General features: G+C 41.0%; 1 long non-coding RNA gene across 1 annotated transcript; it reads right to left on the minus strand.

The window, feature by feature from the left end:
• Positions 1–23,059: 23,059 nt before the first annotated feature.
• On the minus strand, positions 23,060–25,329 carry LOC122705205. The gene is made up of 3 exons (XR_006344060.1): positions 24,578–25,329; positions 23,297–23,412; positions 23,060–23,201 (listed from the first exon to the last, which is right to left on the minus strand). It is a non-coding gene; the product is annotated as an uncharacterized LOC122705205 (long non-coding RNA).
• Positions 25,330–27,799: the final 2,470 nt, after the last annotated feature.

Raw genomic sequence — 27,799 nt, forward strand, 5'->3', positions numbered from 1 at the left:
CACAATCCTTGGAGATTTTTGTAGACTGATGTGCACCTAACATGTACCTTTGTTTTTCTTTCTTTTCTTTTTTTTTTAAGGTAGAATAATAGTTCTGCAAGCCTGGTTATTCCCACGTTTTTCAGAAAAAGAAATTTTAATTGAGAGCCTCCTATACTGCAGCTCAGAGCAACTAACTTCTCCTCCAGATGGCAAGTATAGGACATAAAGGAACCACAAATAATTGTTGGTGTGCTGAGCGTTGTGACCTGCTCCATCGCCAAAACCTCAAGCTGAAAAATTCTTCTTCCTGCCCTAAATCTTCTTGACTTATCATCCAACAGCTCTCTCATGCCTGCTGCATCTGTTCCCACCTTCTCTGAGCCTCCATTCTCTAGATCCTTCTCTTGTGTCCTCATTCATCAGTGTCCTGGCTCCTTTTGCCCCCTACCCATCCTGGACTCCAGAGAAAATTATTTAAACAAGATACTTTCCAGAACCTGAAAATTGCTCTTTCCCAAGCTATGACTGGACTGTCAATCATCAGTCTGGGACACTCTTACCTTTTCTTCCCCTTGTTTCATAGTGATATGGACAAATCACCAAAGTGACCCATGTGGTCACTTTCTTGAAACCCTGGCTGGGTTCTAACCCCCTACTGACAGTCTTTCTTGTTCACTTTTCCTGTTGTCATATGCCACTTCTAATAGCATTCACCTCCCCAGACATGTCTGTTTGACCGACTTAACTATAAAGACAAGGTTATGTTTTACTTTTATGAAAACTTGAGATTCTCTCAAGTTCTTTACTTAGAAAAGTCTCTGTATTTTTCACCAGTTTAATCTTCCCTCCTGTTACAAAAAAGAAGTAGTCTTACTATATTCTATAAAGTTATATCTGGGCTCCTCATCTTTTAGCTTCTCACTTTCTCCAGGATCTTGCTCTATCAATTTTGTCCTCTCTCACTTGGAACCTGTCTTTCTGTTACCGTGAGCTCTTTCTTCTCTGTTGTAACCAGGCCCAGGTAACCCATCTCAAGAAACAAATAACTTTGCTGAAAACATGTTTTAGCTATTCCCTATAAAGACACTTAAATTGCCTAGGCTCACAGATGTCCCATAAGAAAACATACACAAAAACAAACACCCCTGGTGATAATGAGCTCAAAATAAAGTATTATAGTCAACAAATGAAATGGATAAACCACCAAGAGGAAATGCCAACAGATGCAATACATGAGGGAATTATCATTCCAAGTATCTGAAAAGAAACAGATTCCCTGTCATCTTTTCTATCCAACAGTGACCTGGGGATCATATTAAGTAAAATAAGTCAATGAAGAAAATTAAATACATAGGATTGGAAAGAGAAAACAAACTTCTGATTTCCAGACTATGTTATTATATACATAGAAAATGCAAGATAATGTACCATATTAGAGTTGACACTTCTGAAAGATTCCTAGATATGAGATCAGTATAAAAAATTTTGTTGAACTCATTCTGTTCACAATAGCATTAAAAATATACATTCAGTAAAAATTTGCTAAGCATCTGCTGTGTACCAGGTACTGAATTATTCACTAGAATAATATGTACAAGACTCTCATGGAGAAATTATTAACTTTTCCTGAAAAATATGAAAGGAGACTAAGTAAATGGAGCAATCTGTCATGTAAGACGAGAGCTTAATATCCTACAGAGGATAACTCTTTTCATATTATTCTATAAATTTGACGAAAGTGCAATCAAAACCCAAAATAATTTTAATTGTAATTTGACAATACAATTTTAAAATTAATATAAAAAAACAAAGGAATAAGAATATAAAAAAAAAGGAATAAGAATATCAAACAATTTTAAAGAAGAAAAACAAGGTGTAGGCATTTGTCCTATAAGATAAAATTTATTTTCAAGGTATACTAATTAAGAAAGTAAGCTCTTGACACTAAAGTTCACCTTGGGAAGGGGGAGACACCTCACCTGGGCCACTTTTATAGGCCCTACATTGCCTCAGGGTACTGATAACAAATCTACTGTCAGTTTGTTTTTGCCAAATCATAAAGTTGAATTCTCTGCTACCCTCCACAAAAAGCTCCTAAACTAAATAGACAAAGGAGTCAGTTCTGTGTCTGGACAATGGAACTTCTCAGAAGTAATCTGTAAAGTGAAAGTGAAAGTCGCTCAGTCCAGTCTGACTCTTTGCAACCCCATGGACTATATAGTCCATGGAATTTTCCAGGCCAGAGTTGAGTATCAGATATGAGTCTTTCAGAATCCCATGCAGAAAGGCAGCCTTATCAGGAGACAAAATAGAAGCTGAGAATTGCCCTGGCTGGGCAGAGAAAGATATTTGAGACAGAAGGCCAATCATGGTGACCTTGAATGACCTTTGTTAACAGGAGGCTGTAAGCTTCAGAAAACCAAGATGAGCCATTTGCCACAAAGCAATTCAGGGCTAGAGGGCAGGGGCATTAATTAAACTCCTTAGAAGGCAGACTCAATCTTCTCATTGTCTCCACCCCCACCCTCTTCTCTCCAATCTGGAAGAGATCGCTTTAGGATGGTCCTTTCTCTGGGGCTGAGAAGTAACAGCAAGCCAGATTAGGGCCAGAACTCAATTCCTCAGGCATGAATATTAAATGAGATTTAAGACAGATGGAATATTTGTTAACTCTTTCTATTAGTACAGCCATTCACAACAGCCAGGAAAGGACCATCCCAAACACACAGGGATGTCTTTTAGTCCTTCCTCTTGAAGAAGACTAATATTCAGCATTTCTCTCTCTCTTTCCCTCCCTTCTTCTCTCTCTCTCTCTCTCCATCCAAGGAAACCAAACTGCCCTCAGCTATGAACCCACATTCCCACTGATGCCCGCAGGAGTTGTGGGCATGGCACTGGTGGCCAGAATGTGACCCGTGTCCCATTTATCAGTCCTACACCACAGGAATGGAATTTGAAGTTAACAGAAGAGTGCTGTGCCCCAGCCATCTGCTCATTGACTCCTGTTTCTTCACATGAGAACAGCAGCCAGAGCTCTATAGGGCTCCCTGTTTGTTAGCAAGGTTCCTACTTCTTGGCCCTACTCCTTTTCATGCTGTCACAGGAAAAAAAAAAAACCCTAGTCAGTAGCCCCTCTTCCCAATGTCTACACTATATGACTGTTTTTTGTTGATTTTTTTTTTTTTTTCCTTTTTTGGCCGCAAGGCATGTGAGATCTTAGTTCTCTGACCAGGGATGGAACCCATTCCCCCTGCACTGGAAATGCCAGGTCTTGACCACTGGCCACCAAGGAAGTCCCTATAAGACTGTTCTTTCATTAGGCTTTTGAGGGACCCCAGCAGCCTCCTCCGACCCACTTGGAAATGACAACTCGGTATATGAACACAGATCAGCTCTACTACAGGGCCAAAGACCAAATGATGCCGGAAGCTGACCAACAGAGCAGGCAGCTTCCTTTCTGCTTTACAGTTCTCATTTCAGAAAGGTGAAGGTTGGGCTTCCCTGGTGGCTCAGTGATGAAGAATCTGCTGGCCAGTGCAGGAGACACGGGTTCTGTCCCTGAACTGGGAGGATCCCACGTGCCGCTGAGCACCTTGCCTCTGGGCCGTGACTGTGTAACCTGTGCTCTAGGGCCCAGGGGCCACAGTTACTGAAGCTGGCAAGCCCAGGGCCCAGTGCTCTGCAGCAAAGGAAGCCACGGCAACAAGAAGCCCTCACACTGCAGTGAGAGTAGCCCCAGTCCCCACAACTAGAGAAAAGCCGTGCAGCAAGGAAGACACAGCTCAGCCAAAAAACAAAAATAAATTAATTTTTTTTAAAAAGGTGAAGGCTCATATAGGGAATACAAGAGCTAGGGAGAGTAAGGGTAAACAGCACAAATGAAAAATATTCACTGAGGTTGTAATGCCACGATCCATCCCTTATCCTACCTTGAGCTGCTTTTCTCCTGGGCAAAGCTGATATCACTCCACCAAGTCCAAAGTGCCAGCTTGGGTTTGCTCAGATATTGGTGTTTCAAAGAGAGACTGAGCAACACTGGCATTCGATGAGTCATTCATTTCTGCATTCATGCCTTCAATGTTTTACTGAGTGCTATAGACCAGGAAGGAAAAGAAACTGATTGTTGCAATGCAGTGCAATTGGTGGCTAAACTGGATTTGTGCTTGTGGTGCTGGGTCAGGGTGTGGAGAAAATTTCCCAGGACCTGGAGCTTGAAGGACAAATGTGTAGTATATATATATACACACACACACACATATATTTATATAGGCAAGTCCTCAATTTGCTTTTGAAGCATTTCATCTGACCAGAATGAAACAATGATTCTAATACGTGCTCCATTTCTCAAAAATTAATAAAATATCCTGAATGTTTTTTAATTACTTAAAACTTTTTTTTTTACTTATAACTTTTTCAATCATGAAAGTAAAACAGTTTCCCATAGGTACCCTAGAAAATTCAGAGAAGGATAAAGGAAAAATTTTAAAACTAGTGGGAATCCAGGTATTAGAGAAAACATTATCACTATTTTGGTGTTTTGTTTTACATTCTATGATAGACTTTTGGTTTTATGTAAAACTGGGATCACATATTGTACACATAATTTTGTTAACGTTTTAAAACTTATTCTCTTCTAAGCAATTGCCACATCCTTAAATACTCTTTGAAAACAGTGCTTTTAGGCTGAAAACTATTGCATCCTATGGATGGACCACAATTATTTCAATTATTTTTCCACTGCTGATGGTTTATGTCACATTTATTCTTTCACTCTCTATGCTGCAATTATTATAAATCTTGTCTGCACATCTATGATTATTTCCTTACAATTGATTTTAAAAATACAATAACTGGAACAAAAGTATTGCATATTTTTAGGATTCTTGCTACATATAGCTGATTTTTTTCCTCCAGAAATACAACCATACTACTACTATGCAGTATATTAATCAGTGAATGAGCAAATTATTTTTAAGATTCTCCATAATACTCCTGCTAAAAACTGCCAGACTTAAACCAGTAGAAACTAAACTTTATGGGCATAACCCATTGTACTGGGGAGACTCAGTTCAGTTCAGTTCAGTCGCTCAGTCATGTCTGACTCTTTGTGACCCCATGAACCACAGCACGCCAGGCCTCCCTGTCCATCACCAACTCCCGGAGTCTACCCAAACCCATGTCCATCAAGTCGGTGATGCCATCCAACCATCTCATCCTCTGTTGTTCCCTTCTCCTCCTGCCCCCAATCCTTGCCAGCATCAGGGTCTTTTCCAATGAGTCAACTCTTCACATGAGGTGGCCAAAGTATTGGAGTTTCAGCTTCAACATCAGTCCTTCCAATGAACACCCAGGACTGATCTCCTTTAGGATGGACTGGCTGGATCTTCTTGCAGTCCAAGGGACTCTCAAGAGTCTTCTCCAACAACACAGTTCAAAAGCATCAATTCTTCAGCAGTCAGCTTTCTTCACCGTCCAACTCTCACATCCATACATGACTACTGGAAAAGCCATAGCCTTGACTAGACAGACCTTTGTTGGCAAAGTGATATCTCTGCTTTTAAATATGCTATCTAGGTTGGTCATAACTTTCCTCCCAAGGAGTAAGCATCTTTTAATTTCATGGCTGTAATCACCATCTGCAGTGATTTTGGAGCCCCCAAAATAAAATCTGACACTGTTTCCACTGTTTCCCCATCTATTTCCCATGAAGTGATGGGACCAGATGCCATGATCTTAGTTTTCTGAATGTTGAGCCTTAAGCCAACTTTTTCACTCTCCTCTTTCACCTTCATCAAGAGGCACTTTAGTTCTTCAATTTCTGCCATAAGGGTGGTGTCGTCTGCATATCTGAGGTTACTGATATTTCTCCCAGCAATCTTGATTCCAGCTTGTGCTTCTTCCAACCCAGCGTTTCTCATGATGTACTCTGCATGTAAGTTAAATCAGCAGAGTGACAATATACAGCCTTGATGTACTCCTTTTGCTATTTGGAACCAGTCTGTTGTTCCATGTCCAGTTCTAACTGTTGCTTCCTGACCTGCATACAGGTTTCTCAAGAGGCAGGTCAGATGGTCTGGTATTCCCATCTCTTTCAGAATTTTCCACAGTTTATTGTGATCCACACAGTCAAAGGCTTTGGCATAGTCAATACAGCAGAAATAGATGTTTTTCTGGAACTCTCTTGTTTTTTCGATGATCCAGCAGACGTTGGCAATTTGATCTCTGGTTCCTCTGCCTTTTCAGCAGTGGCCACAGGACTGGAAAAGGTCAGTTTTCATCCCAATCCCAAGGAAAGGTAATGCCAAAGAATTGGGGAGACTACTAAACTAACAAAATTCTAATCATTTTATAGAAGAATATACACCAAGATTTAATTCTAAAGTTGAGTTATATGTTTATCGTATAGAAAACTGTGTAGCCAAAATGATGTTGCTGAAGAATATGAATATCCACTATGGATCAAAAGCAGTCTCCAAAGTGATAAATAGAGAATGATCTCACTTTTGTGGAATATGTACATAAGTATATAATATATAACATATGTATATTATAATGATGCAATATTAGAAACCAAACATCAGTTTTATTGAGAAATAATTGATATATATTACTGTATATGTTCAAAGTATACAGCATGATACTTTGGTTTACGTATATTGTGAAATGATTACAACAGTAGGTTCAGATAACATCCACCTTCCATCTAGCCACAATAAAAAGAAAAGAAAGAAGACAAAGGAAAAGATTTTTTTTCCTTGTAATAAGATCTCTTAGGATTTACTCTCAACTCCACTACATATCATACAGTAGTCCTAACTGTGGACTGTACATTACATCCCTAGCATTTATTTTATAAGTGGGAGTTTGTCCTCTTGTCTGCCTTGCTCTTATTGCCCCTCCACTACCTGCCCCCTCCCCCACCTCTGGTAACCACAGTCTGATCTCTTTTTCCATGAGTTAAACTTTTACTGTTTAGATTCCACACATGAGATCATATACTATTTGTCTTTGTCAGACTTATTTCACTGAGCATAGAGCCTTCAAGTTCTATGTGTGTTGTTGCAAATGGTAAGATTTCCTCATTTTTCACTGGTTAATAATATTCCATTGTATATAGATATAGATATAGATATAGCACAATTTGTTTATTTATCCATTGATGGACACTCAGATTGTTTCCATGTCTTGGCTATTGTAAACAGTGATGGAATGAATGGGGTGCAGATATCTTTTCTCATTAGTCTTTTTGTTACTTTTGGATGTATTCTCAGAAGTGGAATTGCTGAATTTTATGGTAGGGAAAACAACTAGACCATTCAGATATGACCTAAATCAAATCCCTTACAATATACAGTGCAAGTGACAAATAGATTCAAGGGATTAGATCTTATAGAAGAGTGCCTGAAGAACTATGGACAGAGGTTCATGACATTGTACAGGAGACAGGGATCAAGACCATCCCCAAGGAAAAGAAATGCAGAAAGGAAAACTGGTTCTCTCAGGAGGCCTTACAAATAGCTATGAAGAGAGGTGAAAGGCAAAGGAGAAAAGGAAAGATATACCCCTTTGAATGCAGAGTTCCAAAGAATAGCAAAGAGAGATAAGAAAGCCTTTGTCAGTGATCACTGCAAAGAAATAGAGGGAAAAAATAGAATGGGAAAGACTAGAGATCTCTTCAAGAAAATTAGAGATACCAAGGGAAAATTTCATGCAAAGATGGGCTCAATAAAAGACAGAAATGGTATGAACCTAACAGAAGCAGAAGATATCAAGAAGAGGTGGCAAGAATACACAGAAGAACTATACAAAAAAGATCTTCATGACCCAGATAATCACAATGGTGTGATCACTCTCCTAGAGACAGACATCTTGGAATGTGAAGTCAAGTGGGCGTTAGGAAGCATCACTACGAACAAAGCTAGTGGAGGTGATGGAATTCCAGTTGAGCTATTTCAAATCCTAAAAGATGATGCTGTGAATGTGCTGCATTCAATATGCCAGCAAATCTGGAAAACTCAGCAGTGGCCACAGGACTGGAAAAGGTCAGTTTTCATTCCAATCCCAAAGAAAGGCAATCCCAAAGAATGCTCAAACTACCACACAATTGTACTCATCTCACACGCCAGTAAAGTAATGCTCAAAATTCTCCAAGCCAGGCTTCAACAGTACATGAGCCATGAACTTCCAAATGTTCAAGCTGGACTTAGAAAAGGCAGAGGAACCAGAGATCTAATCGCCAACATCCACTGGATCATCAAAAAAGCAAGAGAGTTCCAGAAAAACATCTACTTCTGCTTTATTGACTATGCCAAAGCCTTTGACTGTGTGGACCAAAACAAACTCTGGAAAATTCTTAAAGAGATGGAATACCAGACCATCTGACCTGCCTCTTGAGGAATCTGTATGCAGGTCAGGAAACAACAGTTAGAACTGGACATGGACCAACAGACTGGTTCCAAATAGGAAAAGGAATACATCAAGGCTGTATATTGTCACCCTGCTTATTTAACTTGTATACAGAGTACATCATGAGAAATGCTGGACTGGATGAAGCACAAGCTGGAATCAAGATTGCTGGGAGAAATATCAGTAGCCTCAGATATGCAGATGACATCACCCTTATGGCAGAAAGTGAAGAACTCAAGAGCCTCTTAATGAAAGTGAAAGAAGAGAGTGAAAAAGTTGGCTTAAGGCTCAACATTCAGAAAACTAAGATCATGGCATCTGGCCCCATCACTTCATGGCAAATAGATGGGGAAACAGTGGAAACAGTGACAGACTTTATTTTCTTGGGCTCCAAAATCACTGCAGATGGTGACTGCAGCCTTGAAATTAAAAGACACTGGCTCCTTTGAAGAAAAGTTATGACCAACCTGGACAGCATATTAAAAAGCAGAGACATTACTTTGCCAACAAAGGTCCATCTAGTCAAGACTATGGTTTTTCCAGTAGCCATGTATGGATATGAGAGTTGGACTATAAAGAAAGCTGAGTGATGAAGAGTTGACGCTTTTGAACTGTGTTGTTGAAGACTCTTGAGAGTCCCTTGGACTGCAAGGAGATCAAACCAGTCAATCCTAAAGGAAATCAGTCCTGAATATTCATTGGAAGAATATTCATTGATGTTGAAGCTGAAACTCCAATACTTTGGCCACCTGATGCAAAGAACTGACTCATTGGAAAAGACCCTGATGCTGGGAAAGATTGAAAGTGAGAGGAGAAGGGGATGACAGAGGATCAGATGGTTGGATTGCATGAGTTTGAGTAAACTCCAGGAGTTGGTGATGGACAGGGAGGCCTGGTGAGCTGCAGTCCATGGGGTCAAAAAGAGTTGGACACGACTGAGGGACTGAACTGAACTGACTGATGGTAGTTCTACTTTTACCTTTTTGAGGCTCTTCCGTACCTTTTTCCATAGTGGCTGTACCAATTTACAATCTCACCAACACTGCACAAGTGTTCCCTTTTCTCCATATCTTCACCTGCATTTATCTCATCTTTTTGATGATGGTGATTCTAAGAAATGTGAGATATATCTCATTGTGGTATCCGTTTGCATCTCCTTAATGATTAGTGTGTACCTGTTGGCCTTCTATACACCTTCTTTGGAAAGATGTCTATTCTGGTCCTTTGCCCAATTTTATTTGGGTTTGTTTTTTGCTATTGAGTTTTATGATTTCTTTTTATGTTTTGGATATAAACGCCTTAACAAATATATGGTTTGCATATTTTTTCCATTCTCTAGGTTGTCTTTTCACTTTGTTGATGGTTTCTGTTGCTGTGCAGAAGCTTTTTGGTTTGAGGAAGTTACCCTTGTTTATTTTTTATTTTGTTGCTTGTGCTTTAGGTATCATATCCCCAAATCATTTCCAAGATCCACATCAAGGACCTCTGTTCCTATGTTTTGCTCTAGGAATTTCAGGAAACCCCAAAATATTAACAGTTATTCTCTGTACTGGATTCTGGGGGATCTTTCCTTTGTGGGGTGTGTAGACACCTTTGTGTGTGTACATGTCTATGTTCTAAATCTTGTGCATTGAGCATATATTGCTTTTTTAATTAAGGAAAAAATATTTTTACATATTGAGTTATCATAGAACTAAAAGAAATGTTTCCTACAACAAGTGAGCGAACAAAATGGTAAAACAGAATCTTCCTCTGAAGATGTATTAGTTTGCTCCGTTGCCATAACAAAATACCAGAAACCAGGTGGTTTAAACAACAGAAATTTAATTCCTCACAGTTCTGGAAGCTAAGGAGGGATTCAGGGTGTCAGCATAGCCAAGTTCTAGTGAGGCTCCTTCCTGGCCTGCAGACTGCCACCCTCTCCCTGACTCTCACATGGCGTTTTCCTTGCTCATGGAGACAGAACAGGTATCTGGTTTTTCTTCTTATAAAACTCTAATCCCATCACAGGGGCCTTACGGCTTCATCTAATCATGATGACCTCCCAAAGGCCCCATCTCCAAACACTATCACATGAGGATTAGGGCTTCAACATGTGAATTTCGGAGCACAAACATTCAGTTAATAACAAAGGGAATCTCTCAGAGATTAATACTGAGATAGGTTCAAGCTCATACTTTTCTAAAAGAATAAAATATATAGAAGAGTCATCTTGCTAGATGGTATAATAAAGAGGGGGGAAAAACATAAACAGGAAATAGTCCCAGCCTCAAAGGGATACATTTTTTTGAAAAGGCAGAAAATTGTTACTAATCAGTGCAACACAGTGCTAACAAAAAATATGTGCTAACAAAAAATATATGCTGGCACATATTTCAGTGGAGAGGGAGAACACAGAGGAAGTGCCCTTAGTCTGGGAACAATCAGGAAATGATTCTTAAAAAAAAAAAAAAGAAGTGAAACTTAAGCTGAGTTTTGAAAAGAAAAAAAAAAAAGGTAGAATGAGCCAAGCGTGTGGGAGGCTGTGCCAGGCAGAAAGAACAGCTCGTACCAAAGCATGGAGGCTGGAAAACATCACTCCACACACACAAAGAGATGAGCAGGGAGAGGAGGTCAGAGGAAGGACTGCAGTCTTGAACATGGTTCCTGAATTCTGAATGTCATCAGAAACCGAACGCATTGAACTGTATACCATGCTAAGTTTGAACATTATCTCAAGGACTATGCAAAGCTCTACACTTTAAGCAGAGAGGAACTAAGACATGACTAATGATGTACAAATAGCCCTCTGGTAACAAAGAGTAAGAGAATGGCTTTACATATCAGCTTAGTGGATGGAAAGTTAGTTTAGAGGTTCTTCTAAAAGCTCAGAAGAAAATGAGATCTTGAACTGAGCACAGTTATTTATTAGGAAAACAAATTAGGTATGTATCATCCAAAAGTCAATTTGGTTACAAAACTTTCTATAGCAATGTCATAAACTGTGTATGGTTGAGGTACTTAACTGACAAAATAAGTGTCTAAGGTGACAGCCATGGGTTTCACTGGTTGTCCTGATACAATTAGTAATAGCACTCCTTTGCTCCCAAGAGTGTCCTAATTTTGATAATAAATTATAAAGACCTAGAGCTGCTCCCCTCTTCCAACTCCCTGAATTTCTAGTCTGAATGTCCTGCTTTAGACGCCATTCCTTGAAGTCTTCTTTTTCCCCCCAGATGAGTTCACTATCTTGCACCTTGGAGGCCATACTTTGGGTAGCCAGAGAAGAAACTGCCTATTCTCTGTGGACCTCGAGGTCAGCCTTTTTTATATGATATTTTTGTCTTATTGTTACCTGAATCCCCCCTTTCTGGCCACAGAAATTCTGTGGAGGAGACATTCCTGTCCTGGATCCAAGTCTGCTTCCAAATCAGCTTCTTCTGCTCAAATTCCTTACTCTCCTCAGCCAGGGTTCAGTGCCCTGGCATGCATTTATTTTTTATTATTTATGTATTTGGCTGCATTGGGTCTTAGTTGCATCCGGTGGCATCTTCTGTTCTGGCACACGGGCTCTCTAGTTGTGGCACGTGGGCTTAGCTCCTCCATGGCATGCTGGCTCTTATTTCCCTGGCCAGGGATCGAACCTGAATGCCCTGCATTGCAAGGAGGATTCTTAACCACTGGACCATGAGGGGAGTGTCCTGCCCTGGGCTTTAAAATCCCAGCCACTTCACTTATCATCTTGAGCCCATGAATCCTCTAAACTATAATGGTAACTTCCTTCCCAACTTTGCCTTACATTGCCTGTGCATCTATTGGGCCAGAGTCTCAAACTCCCATCACAGATACCTTGCCTTCTTCTCCACCAGTCAACTTTTATTGACAGTGTTCATCTGTCACATGCCCTCTACTCTCCCATCAAGACTAACCAAAATGTAGACGTAGTTGATTATGTGGTAGGACTATATGATTTTTACATCTCTTTTTATTTATCCACTTCTTGGTATATTCCAAATTTTCCACAATGAGTATTTTATAATGAAATACATTGAAAATACAACAATTCTACCTTCATGCCCTTTACAAAGTTAGACCACTCTTTCTTCTCACCTTCCAAGCCCCACTGAAGCTACTTATCTTACAACCTATAACTTCCCATTTACAATCAGGTTTGGCAAAGGTACTAGCCACTGTGTCAAGCTCTCTGCTAGAGTTTTCTCATATAGTGGAGAACAGAGAGCAATTTGAACAGAATGACAAAAGAATCCTACTTCTGACAGTAAGTATTTTTGACTCCATGCAAAAGTTAAAAAAAAAAAAGTTTTAAAACACTTAAGAGATAGGTGGGGAAAGGGCCAAAATCAAAGAGATAAGAATAGGTTACAACAGCTGTTAGTGGAAATCCAGGGATCAAAGCATCATCACTGCTGTGCTCCCAAAACATCAACTGTCAGAGACAGCAGAATTTGAAGACCAAACAGGCTGAATGAAGTGGAAGGCTTGAATTAAGGAGGAGCAGCAAATACATTAGAAACAAGATTACTTAAGCAACACAGCGATCAACCACTAGGACTACTTCAAGTCTGTGTATTGAATCATCTTTGTGTAAATCAATCCCAACTGTAACAGTTTACTGTACATTTTCTTTTTGGTCAGACAGCATGTGGTTTCTGCTGGTTGGTTTCCCCAACTAGGGATCAAACCACTGCCCCTTGCATTGGAATTGTGCAGAGTCTTAACCACTGGATGCCAGGGAAGTTCCTGTAGTAATTTAATATTTTAAGATAAATGTTTGTATATCTAACAGTCCAAGTCAGGGCTTTTTAGTTTAAGCTCAGGCTACTTCATGTAGACAGGTAGTGGCATAAAAAACTTAAAGGGTAAGACTTCTGCTGCCCACTCCCTTCAGCCAGTCTTTACTACTTTAAGAGATAAAATATGTTTGAAAGTTACTGATCTAAATAAATGTGTTTGTGTGTGCATGTATACATGCACACATGTGTGTTTGTACAAGGAATATGCACAATGGAACTTTTCATATGACCTTAACCTAACTAAATACGTTTAATTAACTTATTCATCGGCAGTGTCTGTTTTTGTCCTTGTTCACAGGAAGCAGAAACATTTCACTGACAGGTTTAAAAATGCCTCTTTTTAATAATCTCATATTCGTGCCTCAAATCCGTATGTGAACCCATGTGGAAACTTCATGAGCACACCACAAATCATGGGTTTTAGATTCTCCCCATATGTTACATTCGTATGCGCAAGAGTAAGCTCAATAAGTATTTGCTAGTTAAAAAGAAAAGTGATGGCAGGACAGGTTTTAATATACATAACCAAGAAATTCTTCTGTATACCCCAAAGTAATTCATCTGAAGAGAAATATGTCCAGGGTTAAAGTTGTAATCCACAAACACATAGAGAGAATGCTAATTATCAGGATAAGGGTCTAACAATGATCACAAAATCAATAGAACATAGGATGTGGTAGGAAAATAGCATATCAGAGTAGTTTGGCTTTATGTTAAGGAACACTGTTGGCTTATTACATTCCAAATTATTTTGGTGAAAATTTTCTCATTACTACTTTTTCTCTTTATGTTAAAATACACACACACATACAAACACACACACATACACACACACACACATTCCCTGAACCAAAGAGATAGTGTTAAGCAAATTTTGCTGTCTCTGGTAAAACCTTTATGTGTAATGATAAATACAAATGAGATGCGAGGCTGATCTTTGTGCAGTCTGCAGGCATTTTTTAAAAAAGCAATCAGCATGGTTGCATTGACTGCCTCAGACATTGGACCTAATACCTCATTTGAAACTTTAGTGTACAAGAGAAAACGCCACCTGCAGTGATTTTGTAGGTTTAATGAAAATGACAGATGGAGCATGAACTTGTTTTAAGTGCTTGAGAATCATATAGGGAACACAGACAAAATCACATTGGAAATGAAAGGGCAGGCTGCTGTTAGCTCTTTATTTCAGGTGTCTGATAATGCTGTGAGGGAAAAAGTTATAAAACAAACAATAACTTGGAGATTGTTTCTCCTAGAATAACTAAATTTATAAATGTAAACCATGCATGTTATTATATTATAAAGCTTTTTGAAAGCAAGGAAAGGAAAAACAGCTTGGCTGTCTTTGGATAATTCTGCCTTGATGCCAGTTTGAATAAAACAAGAACCTTTGGATGGATTTGTAATCTGATAGTGCAATTTAGGCATGGGGTAAATTAAAGATGACAGGACAGGTGGCATGTAAACATCACACTGACAGGCAGCCTATAGGAAAACACTGCAGATATGAAAAGCAGTTAGGCATGGAGATAACTGAGCTCTGTGATGCCCTGCATACTTGGGAAGGAGAATTTTTTTAAAATTTTTATTGGAGTATAGTTGCTTCAGGGCTTCCAGGTGATGCTAGTGGTAAAGAACCTGCCTGTCAATGCAAGAGACATAAGAGACACAGGTTCAATCCCTGGGTCAAGAAGATCCCCTGGAGGAGGGTACAGCAACCTACTCCAGTATTCTCGCTGGGAGAATCCCATGGACAGAGGAGGTGGCTGGCTACAGTCCATAGCGTTGCAAAGAGTTGGACACAATTGAAGTGACTTAGCACATAGTTGCTTTACAATATTGTGTTAGTCTCTGCTGTACAGTAATGTGAATCAGTTATACATGTACATACATCCACTCTTTTTTAGATTCTTTTCCCATTTAGGTCACCTCAGAGCATAGAGTCAAGTTCCCTATGCTACATGTAGGTTCTCATAGTTATCTATTTTATGTATAGTAGTGAAGGAGAACTTCTGGATGGGTGGTATAAATTCAATCCATTGTGTTTCATAATAAATTCATAAATTTAAAACACTGTTCTTTGAAAAGTACAATCACAGTAAACCTGAGATCATGTTACATCCATTATGGGAAGAGACATGACGATCACAGATAGGTGGTCAGTGACAGCCCACCACAATGGGTCCACAGAAGGGTCTGCCACAAGGGACACACCACCTTCCTGCTCCATCCTGTGATATCGAGTTATCTCATCCACATCATCCTCCCCACCCTTTGTTTTCAGACCCCAAACTCAGAAGTCTCTCGCATACTCTTTTATCCCACAAATAAATTCTTTCTCAACTTTTCACACTTTGGGTTACTACTCTGGAGAGCAGGTTTCCATTCTATTGACACAACCAAGTGTCATCTCCATCCCAATCAAGGGACATGGGGAGAAGAAATTCACCTTCCCTCAACATGAAGAGTATGAAACAAGGATGTGAATCCAGGGAGAAATGAGTACAGAAAAGAAAGAAGTGTGCAATCACTTGAATGGGGGAGAGGGTTGGAATCCACCTTTATTGCATTAAGACAACTTCAGAAACATATCAGGAAAAGGGCAATCACATTCCCATGAGTGTTTAAAAATGGCTGAAATACTGTAGAACAAAATAAAGCTAATGATCACTGATGAACACACTTGCTATTTATGTTTAAAGAACCTTTTTCTGGATTTCCCAAATTTACCATTAGGTTGATTTATAAAAAGTTCAGAGAGATGTTGGATCAAAAGGGCAGAATTCACTCAAAAGATTCATAGTCCTGACTTTCTTTACAAATCAGTGGAAAGTCTGCACAAGGTAAGCATAGAATTCTGTGCCCAGTTTGATATTTCAGAATGCTCTTTGTGAAAATTTAACAGATTGCCGACAAAGGTCCGTAAAGTCAAAGCTATGTTTTTTCCAGTAGTCATGTACTGATGTAAGAGTTGAACCATAAAAAAGGCTGAGCATCAAAGAATTGGTGCTTTAGAACTGCGATGTTGGAAAAGACTCTTAAGAGTGCCTTGGACTGCAGGAAGATCAAACCAGTCAATCCTAAAGGAAATCAACCCTGAATATTCATTGGAAGGACTGATGCTAAGCTGAAGCTCCAATAATTCGGCCATCTGATACAATGAGCCAACTCATTAGAAAAAACCCTGATGCTGGAAAAGATTGAGATCTAGAGGAGAAGGGGGCAACAGAGGATGAGGTGGTTGGATGGCATCGCTGACTCAATGGACTTGAGTTTGAGCAAACTCAGGGAGATAGTGAAGGACAAGGAAGCCTGGCGTGCTGCAGTCCATGGGGTCACAGAGAGTTGGACACGACTGAGAGACTGAACAACAGATTGCTGAGACTGTGAGTCGGGCTGAAGATTCTAGTAACAAATGCATCTCCACTCCACGAGGCCTTCCAGGGGATGCATGACCGTCCTTCTTCACTGCATTACTCAGGTGACATTACTAACTAGAGTTTCAGGGGCTCTGCAGTCACAGTACACACAGTGCTACACAAAGAAGATGGTGTGCGCCTCACTTGCATGGATGACACCTAAAGGAGTAGAATATGCAAGACCATACTCACCATTATTGCCTTTATTATCATGAATGACAAGACTTTTTTCCTGGCTCTGTAGTCTAAAACTTGCTACACCAAAACCTACAATGAACAGCACCATGTCCAAGAACAGAGGGTGATGTGTGTTCAAGAGGCAGAGACAAGAGTCAGGTGCATACTCAAGGAAAATTCCCAGAAGGCATGATGCCAAACCAAAGCAGGAGGGAGCACATGGTGGGATGGGTTTCAGTGGGCAGCTGGTCTCCCACTACTCCCCTCTCTTCTTTTAATCGCCACTTCCATTAAGCCACATCAAGAGTCCTTCCGTGATCCTCTCACCTCCGTGGGTTTCTGTTCTGGGGTTGGGTGCAAAGCCAGGAACTTGAAAGGACTCCTTCTCTTTTCCATAAATCACCAAACAGACAAAAATAGAGCCCATTCACCAGTTACTCCTCTCTTCTCAAAGGGTTCTATTTACAGAGTTATCAAGTGAGTTAAAAGGGAAAAGACTTAAGAAAGTTGGCTCACCTTGGTAACTATCACTTATGATTTTATTGAAGTTAAACAGCTAGAACGGGTAGGTAGCACATCATTAAGAAGAATAACACAAGAAACCTACAGAACCTCTTGGCAGAGTTCTTGGTCCTAAATGCACAAACACTGAACCCCAAAGAATAAACAATCCTGCAAGTTTGCAATTTGATTTCACAAACTTATCCTAGAAGCACAAATAACAATAAATGATTAAAAGAATAAACCTTTTACTTGGATGTATTAAACACACATAGCTCTTTCATTGTGCATAAGCTAAGTAAAATTTTATTATAATGGAAATATTTAACTTCCTGCACTTCCGTTCACCTCCTTCATGCTTTTTCTAAGAATAACAACAATTCAAACAATCAAGAAATTATCCATTGTGATTTCCTAAGAAAGGTGCAGCTCTTTGTTTCTGAAATGCTCACTTATGCAATGAATGACCTTGAACTTGCAGAGAAATGTTCACCTGATTATGTGATGCAATTTTAGGGCATGAACTGAGCAGCAATAATTAAATCTTAAATACAAGTGTGGGACAAGTGTTCAGTGAGCACGAAAAAGTCCTATGTGATTAAGTTAATCAGAGATTAGAAACCAAAAATACTGTATTTCATTGCTCTGCCTGAAATTCTTCTGGGAAAGTCAACATAGTATCCCAGAAATTACAAAACCTCTAAGAGGAAAGAGACTTGAGATGACATCAAGGGTCATCTTTAGTAAGATCCTTTACTAAGATCCTCTTTAGTAGGGTGACCTCTTCATCCAGGTTTGCCTCGGATTTTTTCTGGTTTAGCACTGAAAATCTCAGCCTTGGGCAAGCTAGGATAGCCATTCACTCCTCACTTTGGATCCGTACATCTCCTCAAAGATATAACCTACAAGAGACTTAACTTTCACAGGGTTCGTTTCCTAATCATGAGTCAAATCTATGTCCCTATAACCTACCCTTATTCTGTCTTCAACAGCAAAACCAAAGTATATTCCCTCTTCTCCTTGGTAGTCCTCGCCTTCCCTCATCCTGTACTTCCCCAATCCAGTCTCTCTGTTTTCTAGGTTAAATTGATCCAGTTTTTCCATCCAGTCCTTGAGTGTTCCTGTTCCGATGGTAACCCCATTACTCTCCACTGGGCAAGCTCAGCTGCCAAGGTTATTCACATGGTGACATCCCAAAGTGAGCTCAAGCCTCCACACTCTAGCTGTGCAGAATCCTTGAGCCCCTGCCCTATCCTGTCAATGCCAACAAACTGACATTCCATTGGCTCCCTGTCCTGTCCATGCCAACAAACTGACATTCCATTGGCTCCCTGTCCTGTCCATGCCAACAAACTGACATTCTATTGGCTCCCTGTCCTGTCCATGCCAACAAACTGACATTCCATTGGCTCCCTGTCCTGTCCATGCCAACAAACTGACATTCTATTGGCTCCCTGTCCTGTCCATGCCAACAAACTGACATTCCATGGCTCATTTGGCAACCCCATTCCACTATGAATAACAGTTCGATTCATGTCAACAGAAAGCCTTGGGGATTTTTCACACACGCTGTTTTTCAAAGCTCTGCCATCCTGTAGTTATGCAAAACTAGTCTTTAGACCCAAACATCACACAATGATCCCTTAGAATCAACCCATTATTCTAACCCGTGAGTCCAGTTTTAGATCATAATTCTTTCACCAAATCCCTCACTCCCCTCCCAGATTCATGGTGTTTGCTGGCAAGTGATTTCTGTGTGTCAGCATCTGCAGTCCTTCAAATCATTGGCAGAGAAGTGTACAAGGTTAGGGGGCAGACCAGATCACTTGCCAGTATGTGGCTATTGGCTGCAAAATGACAGATATTCACTTGGGTCCTTTATTTTGAGATATTCCCCAGGGCTTTTCTTATTTCCAGATGTTAAGAGGGGAGTTACAACTAGGAGAAAGGATACACTGAAACAATACTTTCTTCATTTTCAACTAGCAACTACCTTCTCCTTTATCTGTACTCACATATATTCCAGATGTTTTCAATCTTCAGTCAAAAACATATAATCTTCAGTCACACACATATAATTTCCACCATGAGCCTGGAACCAAGCAGGGCTCTGCAGGTACTGAGTGCGGTTCCTCTGGTGTTCCTGACTCTCCTCTTTCCCGGTACACAGTCAGGTTTTACTTGCCCACCCCTTTTAAAGTTAGGCGTGCAAGACTTCGTGACTTGCTTTAGCCAATGGCATGCTTATGGAATGATATGTCCTATATCCTGATAGAAGCTTTAAAGGCCAGCAGTATGGTTTCTTATGTTTTCATCAGGCAAGCAAGTGTCAAGATGAAGCTTTTCATGAGCCTGGGTCCCTGAGAGACCCATGACCCACATCATCTGAAGCCCCCTGCTGGCCCACACTAGAGGGCAAATGGAGTAGGAAATAAATCCCCCTGAGATTGGGGTACATTTTGTTCCTGCTACATGTCTTAGCCTGCCCTGACTGCTATTCTGGGGATGCATAAGGTGAAAGAGACACCAACTTCTTGTTTACAAAAAGCTTATAATACAGTTGAGGAGATAAATCATACCCGCAAAATAAGAATGGGGACTAGAGTAGCATGTAGTGAAAAGCTGAATCGGAAAGTAGGGATAATCAGCAAACAAGATATGGTACTAAAAGGGAGTCACTCAGACAAAGTGTTGAAAGGGAATTAGAAAAGGGGGAGTTCAATGTGGACCTACAGTTCTCAGAGGACATCTCATTTCTGATATATCAAAGAAAACTTTAAATTATATAATCTATTGAAAAATACTCTAGAAAATGGTTCTACAAATATGCTGAGTCTTCTCTTTTAAAATTGTAAAAGAAGTGTGAACCTGAGTTACAGGGCCTTTTTAAGTATATTTGATTTTAGCCTTCTCAATAACCGGCACTAATAAGGCACTCTGCTTTTTTAAATGGATGTATTATAGGTCTCTGTCTCTCAGAGAAATGGAGGGATTTAGCACCCTATTAAAGACAGAGAGGTCATCCTTTACAGGAGCTTTACAGGAACCTTGGCAATTTGGGGAATGCTGATTAAATGGAACTGAACTTAGCACTCACTTAAAATATGATTTATTTTACAGAAAGATCCATTATTATAACTGTAAAAATAAATGCTGGCCTGAATACTCAAGGCCCAATACCAATTTGGTCGATCTAGCAAGGATATGGGATTTTTTCTTTTTAAAATATATTCAGCATCTCCTTTTGTCCTTTTCTAGGGAGGGAAGAATATTGGTATTAATTGGAAGTCATTCACTTAGTCATCAGAGATTTGCCAAGCACCGCCTGCCTAGGACTATGCTGCTGTTGCTGCTGCTGCCAAGTCACTTCAGTCGTGTCCGACTCTGTGCGACCCCATAGATGGCAGCCCACCAGGCTCCGCCGTCCCTGGGACTATGCTAGATGTTGGCTATTTGTTACTGAGAGGAAGAGTCAAGCAAGAGTCTGCCCTCAGAAAGCACAGTGCAGAGGGCCAACAGCAGAGAGTGGTGAGGGTGTGGGAGACTTTCAAAGTAGAAGAAATAGCACGTGTTCCTACCCCAAAGCAGGAAAGTGCCTGAGTGTTTAAGGCAGTCAAAGTCCAGCAGGTGTCAATTAAACATGATAAATGGAGAGGAAAGCAGCTTAAGATGAAGTTAGAGTTGGGAGATAGTTAGACCACTTGAGCTGTGTAGCCCCTGGTAGGGATTTCTTTTTCTCATTTTGTCCCAAATGTCCTCAGAGTTTTAAACAGGGAGTGCATCATGACGTAATTTCCATTTTAAGAAAGTTATTCCAGCTACTGTGTGAAGAATGGACTGATGGGATTCAAGATTAAGAGGAACAGTTGCAATAACCTGGGCAAGAGGTAACAGTGACCAAAACTGAGGTGGTAGCAGCAGTCACAGCATAACCAACTCAACTGGGAATATATTTGGAAGTAAATGCTTCAGGACTAGGTAATAGGGTGGATGTGAGGTGATGGATGTGTCAGAAAGAACTCCCAGGTTCTGGCAGAAGCAATTTCTCCACTTCATGCAGAAGCACGTGGGGAAGCAAGAGGGTCGGGGGGTGGGGAGCCAGACTGAGGCAGCTGAGCAGGAGCTCTGTGTGGAGAGGAGGAAGGGCAAGTGGAATCACTGGTCTGAAGCTCAGAGCAGAGTAGCTGAGAGATACACTCTAAGTATTGGTGTTGGGCTGTAGGAGAGGTTCAGGGTTGTAGGAAATGGCTGGGGTCTCACACAGTGGATAAGGAGTGTATATTACAGAACTAGGATGGGAATGTAGGTTTGGAAAATGTGAGCAAGATCAACAAGAATGTCTGTGAGCCAAAAGAAGTATAATGATTTAAGAAAATAATTCTTGGCAGCCCTTGATCCAACACCAGAACTATTGGAGAATCTGGAAATGTTTACACCTGGCTCCAACATGCTCCCCAAACCATAGTTCAAAAACGTGGCATCTCTCCTGTGCCTACCCCACATTGCGAGCTTACTTTGTATTCAACTTTTACTAAAGTTTCAGCTCCCATTCAAGGACTATTTTTCAAATAAGAATGACATTTTTATCATTTTACCAGTTTTTACTATCCATTCTTCTAACTTTTGAGTGGAAGAATGTTTTCCAAATACCAAACTATGACAAAGTCCTCACCAGTTAATGGAAAATGGGAAAACCAGAACCATGGAAAGTGTGGTTCACACCTTGCACACACGGACATGTGTATATATATACATATAGCTCAACATCAGGTGGCCAACTGTCATTTCCCAGAGAAGACAACCCTTTGAGATAATATCAGTCCTGCTCTTTTAGTATTCGAAAGCCCTTTCTTTTATGAAATAATGGGTGATAGGAGATCATTTTTAATATCCTTACTTGGGAAATAAAAACCCAATCATTCTATGTATGACTCCAATCTTTTTTCAATGGTACAATCTGTGAAATCTTAAATCAGGAAAGAACAAGAAGTCAGAACAACAGCACATCACTAAAAAGCCAAGTGTCAGCTCCCAACTAGGCACACTCTTGTTGGACACTCCCTGCAGGCACAGTCCTGCAAGGGTCTAGGACTAACACTTATGCCTGGACAGACACTGCTAAATGTCATGGACATCTGCCGTTGTTTCCAGACAGTCAAAACCACAAATGTTAGGGTGCACTTTACGGGCAACGCTGAGTCATTGTGTAAAATGCAAAGAAATTCCTAAACTCTCAGAACTGTAAACAGGGCCCTGTGTCACTGGTTGCTCTTTCCTCTGTGCCCTGCCTGTTGGGATCCTGAGACAATCCATTCAACTACGAGGCAATTGGAGATATTTGAATACAGTCTGGGTATGACTTGCTATCAAGGGATTATTGTTCCATTTTGTTAGGTGTATTAATGGCATTAAGTTAAGAAAATAATCTCTCTTTAAGAAATGCATGCTGATATATTTGAAGGGAAATGTATGCCATTTGAGATTGTTTTTTAAATATTTCAACAAAAATGAACTAGATAAGCAAAAGTTGCAAGCCACTGAATAAATTTAGGTAATAAGAAAGGTACATTTCACTGTCTCCTTATATTTAGGATAATAAGGAAGGTACATTTCACTGTCTCCTTGTATTTAGGTATATTTGAAAGTTTTCACCAATGAGGAGTATCAAGGAAGGAGAGGATGAAAGGAAGAGAGAGAAACTACCCTCCAATACCTTTCCTATCATTTCACAATGACTAAATGGAAAGAACAAATGTGGATTGGGGCAGAACTTACCGTTAACATCTGTGAACTCCTCTCCTGGGGCAGCCTCTGCGATGTGGCCTTCACGTGTACTCATGTAACCAGCAGGTGCGTGTTCCTGCCACCATTTTACAGACGAAGAAAATTAGACTCGGGTTAAATCTACTTTCCCACATGGAAACTAGAAAGAGAACAAATTGGCCAATTGGAGCTATTTAGGCTGCTAAAGAAATTCATTTCCAAGCAGATTAAAAACAAAAGCAATTATGCTAATACCTAACAGGCTGTCTCTAAATTCCCACAAAGCAGACACAGGAGCTCTGCCAGGACTGGGGCATCATCTTCCTCCAGGCCCTGTCCCCTCCACCGAGGTAAAGAAACAGGACTCTGACCTGGGGCACGTGGAAAGGAGAGACAGACTTCTCTCATCACATATAGAAACCAGCAGGATGAAAAGCATTAACCAATCTGATTGCCATGAGACCCAGAGCCAGCTGCCCTGACACTTGAAGGCTCTGCGGAAACTCCCCTCTGGGAAGGGGAGAGCACAGCTGATTCCCCTGCTCCCCAGCATGCCCTGGTTCCCCCTCTTAGACACGGCTCCCTTCAGATTTCATCCCTGCTGCAAGAGTCGATGCCATCTGTGCCTTCCGCAGCCTAGTGCTTCCGAGGGCAGGCTTGCAGCCGGACCACCAAGGGTTAAATCCTGGAACTGGGTGACCCTGGACTGATTCTTAACCTCTCTGTGGCTCACTTCCTCCTCCTCTCTAAAAACAAGGCTAATCCAGGACTGCTGGAGATGAGGGAGTTCAAGTAAAGCACTTTGAACACAGTGACACACAGCTCTGCAGAATGTTAGCATTCTTATTACTATAAGCCACTCGTATTTGGTTTCACCCCAGGCAACTTACTATACAATTGATCCTCAAACACAGGGAGCTTCCCTGGCCCCTTTAATCCTTGCCTTTGCCTGATACTCTTCTCAAATATTCTGTCTCCACTGTTTCCACAAATCCTCCCCACCTGTCACCACCCAGGGAAAGCCCTGCCTTCTCCCCAAGGTCTGCCTGTTGCAGCCTCCCAAATCTCCTGCTACTGTCTGTAGTAAATATTTGACCATCTCTACCACTACCTGGGGCTTCCCAGGTGGTATAGTGGTAAAGAATCTGTCTGCCAATGCAGAAGATGCAGGTTGGATATCTGCGTGGTGAAGATCTCCTAGAGTAGGAAATGGCAACCCACTCCAGTACTTTTGTCTGGAAAATTCCAGGGCAGGCTACAGTGCAGGGGGTCTCAAAGAGTTGGACCTGACTAAGCCCACACACACACACACATACACTCACACACACACCACTACCTGGACATTTTTGGGAAATGAGTCAGTGAATCACGTCATCAGAAAACAAGCAGCACTTCAGAAAGGTAATCAAGGGACTAGTTACAGAGGAGTGGGCAGGGCGAAGGGAAACAGAAAGGGACAGTGAGGCACCCAGGGACCATCAGGAGGGGAAAGCAGTTACCCCCCAGGCCTGAGGGCATGGGGCAGGGAGTACTTACTAGGAACGAATGAGAGGCACATAGTGGGCACCCGAGCTGTGGCTTTAAAGTTGAGAAAGAGCGACTGCCAAACCACGGGGTGAGGGGTGAACAAATATATCTCAACCTCCTTCTCTTCCATACTCCAGTCTCTTGGAGGCGATTCTACAGTCCCAACTGGAGGCCAGAGGCCAGGCAGTAGGTCAGTCTCCCCAGATATGCAGAGGACGGTGGAGAAGGGGACTGGAGAGAAAAATGGAGACTAAGCAGCACAGACAGGTTTGTACGAAGCTAATCATCAGTTAATTGGCGGCACACTTGTATTCACACTTGTCTCTCACACAAGGGCCTCTGTAAGAAGTTGCATAGTGAAATGTACCAACATGGTCTTGTAGTCAGAGACCTGGGTTAGAATCCAAACCCACTGCACAATCTCAAGAAAGTAATTTACCCTGAGTCTCTGATTCCTCATAAGTGAGATGATAGCAATGACGCTGACCTCACAGGGTTATTGTGAAAATTCAGTTAGAAAAGCTCTTTCCTCTGCCCTAGTCTCTATTCTAATTACTTATACTGCCTTTAAGGTGGAGGCTCTAGTTCTTTCACTTCTTCTGTATCTAGAAATGCTTGGGGGAAAAAAACAGGAGGAATGTGCACACACAGTTCTGAGAATTCAGTCATTCTAGGCAACTTAAGGAATTTGTACAGTCTTTGCCTTAAGCTGGCTTGTCTACTAAGGAAAGCAGAAAGATATCTAAGGATTCACAGAACTTTACAAATCTAAGTGTGATCCACCCATCACCTGAGAGAGAGCCTGTTAGAAATGCAGACTCTTGGGTACCCTATCCTCCCAACCACACCCCTGGAACTGGAATTTTAACAAGATCTCCAGGTGAATTTAATGAATGCACATTAAAGTTTGAGAATTCCTGTTTTTGAACTAAAAAGAGCCCCAGAGATCACCTGCTGCTGCTGCTAAGTCACGTCAGTTATGTCCGACTCTGTGCGACCCCATAAATGGCAGCCCACCAGGCTCCACCGTCCCTGGGATTCTCCAGGCAAGAATACTGGAGTGGGTTGCCATTTCCTTCTCCAATGTATGAAAGTGCAAAGTGAAAGCGAAGTCGCTCAGTCGTGTCCGACTCTTCACGACTCCATGGACTGCAGCCTACCAGGCTCCTCCGTCCATGGGATTTTCCAGGCAAGAGTACTGGAATGGGTTGCCATTGCCTTCTCCACCAGAGATCACCTAGATCCTGGTTAAAACACCTCATTTTATAGCTGAGAAAGTCAGTGTCCAAAATGACATAAATTGTCCAAGGACACCGGGGCAGAGGCTGCCCCTTGACTAATCCTATAGGCATTTCCAGCCCCCTCATCCCTTGATATTTCCACTTTACAAGGTGAGACAATTAAACATTTTCCCAGTCTCCCTTGCAGCTGAGTCTCTATCTGACAGTTCTAACCAGTGGCATCTACCAGGAGGGTTTCTTGGAAAACTGTTTTCTTGGGGATGTAAGCCAGACATTAGATTCTCTGTTTATTCTGCCTGAGTAGTCTAGAGTGGGGGTGGGCATCTTGTAATAATAAAGCTACAAGCTTGAAGATTAAAAGTCCCCACACTGCTGACTTACATTGTTGTACAACAGAAACCAACACTACCTTGTAAAGCAAGTATTCTCCAGTTAAAATTAAACTTTAAAAAAGTAAATTTGAATTGCTAGAAAATGTTTAAAATCTGAAGCATTCATTTAAAAAAAAAAAGGTCCACGTGCTAAGGACTGTAAAAAGGAAACACACCGGGTACCTGGAAGACATCATTAAGCTGGCAGCTGAATTGAGCAGTTCCTTTTAGCCTTCTCGTTACAGGGGAAAAATTAATCTCTTTGTGTAAGATGCCACTTGTAGAGTTTTCTGTGGCTTGCTGTCAATTGCATCCCAGTGTTATCACACACACAGGTGGCTAAGCCAACATTAGGACTCAGAGCCCCTGACTCAGCCCAGAGATTTTTTTTTTTCTATGCCCCCTTCATCATTAAAGCAGAGAAATCTCCTTCCTGACTAAATCTTAGTAAACACATATGGAATCAAGAAGGAAAATTGCTAATGGGAGGGTACACCTGTTCATGGAAGAGAGGTGTTATATAAATCCTCATAAAGTTGACAAGATCTTTAGGGTAGACAATCAGGTCCAATCTAGAAATTCTGCATGTGTGTGTTTACCCAATATTTAAAGAGAGAGAGAGTGAAGAGCAGACAGATCCTCATTTCATCAAAACATTTCCACTGACCATTTGTATTCCATGTGGTATTTAACACAGAAAATTTAAATAAATGCTAGGTTCCATTCCTGTTCCATGATGCCACAAATGTCATGTTGCTTCATCACTGTCCACAGATTCCATTAATATGGATTTACTGAGTTATAAAAAATGCAGGCTTGTTTAATCACAGGTTGTTATTCCCAAACTTACTTTTTTTAACCATTTTTTCAAAAAATGCATGGTTAATTTACAGTCTTGGGTTAGTTGCAGGGGTACAGCAAAGTGCTTCAGATAAATATATATATGTATGTGTGTGTGTATATATTCTTTTTCAGATTATTTTCCATAATAGTTTATTACAAGGTATCAAATATAGTTCCCTATGCTATATAGCAGGTCCTTGTTGTTTACCCAAACTTACTTTTTAAAAGTCAACAAAATGAATGAGTTATGATCTCATTAAGTCAGAGAAATCACAAAAGTAAATGAAAGCAACAGCACACCCAGAAACAAGGGAAAGTTTCGGAGGCTGGTCAGCCTATTGGAGGAAATGCCACCTCTGGTTGAGCCCAGGGATGATGGGCCAGGATGATGGGCTGAGCAGACGTGGGCCAGGGTTGAGGGAACAGGGCAGACTTGCCTCCTTCCCTGACACAGAAAGGCTTTGAGAGTGAAGGAGGGGCCGAGTGAAGGAGGGGCCCATTTGGGCTCCTGCCCAAACAGACTGTCACTTTCAAATGAGTAAACTGACCTGTCAGATCCTGAAGACTCATACCATTTTGTTTTTGGAAAGCTACTTTTTACAAGGCAGCTTCCCATCCTTGCTGCAGCCTTGCCAGGTTGAATGTGTCCCCCATTTTCCAGATGAGAAAGTAGGAAACTTTCTCAAAATCACATACGAACAAGTAGAAAGACAAAACTCCAGAGGCCCCTGCAGGATCTTACCCTGCTTCTCCCTAACCTCACGGTGACCCTAGCC

Source organism: Cervus elaphus, chromosome 12 (assembly GCF_910594005.1).
Source record: "Cervus elaphus chromosome 12, mCerEla1.1, whole genome shotgun sequence".
Taxonomy (NCBI): Eukaryota; Metazoa; Chordata; class Mammalia; order Artiodactyla; family Cervidae; genus Cervus; species Cervus elaphus.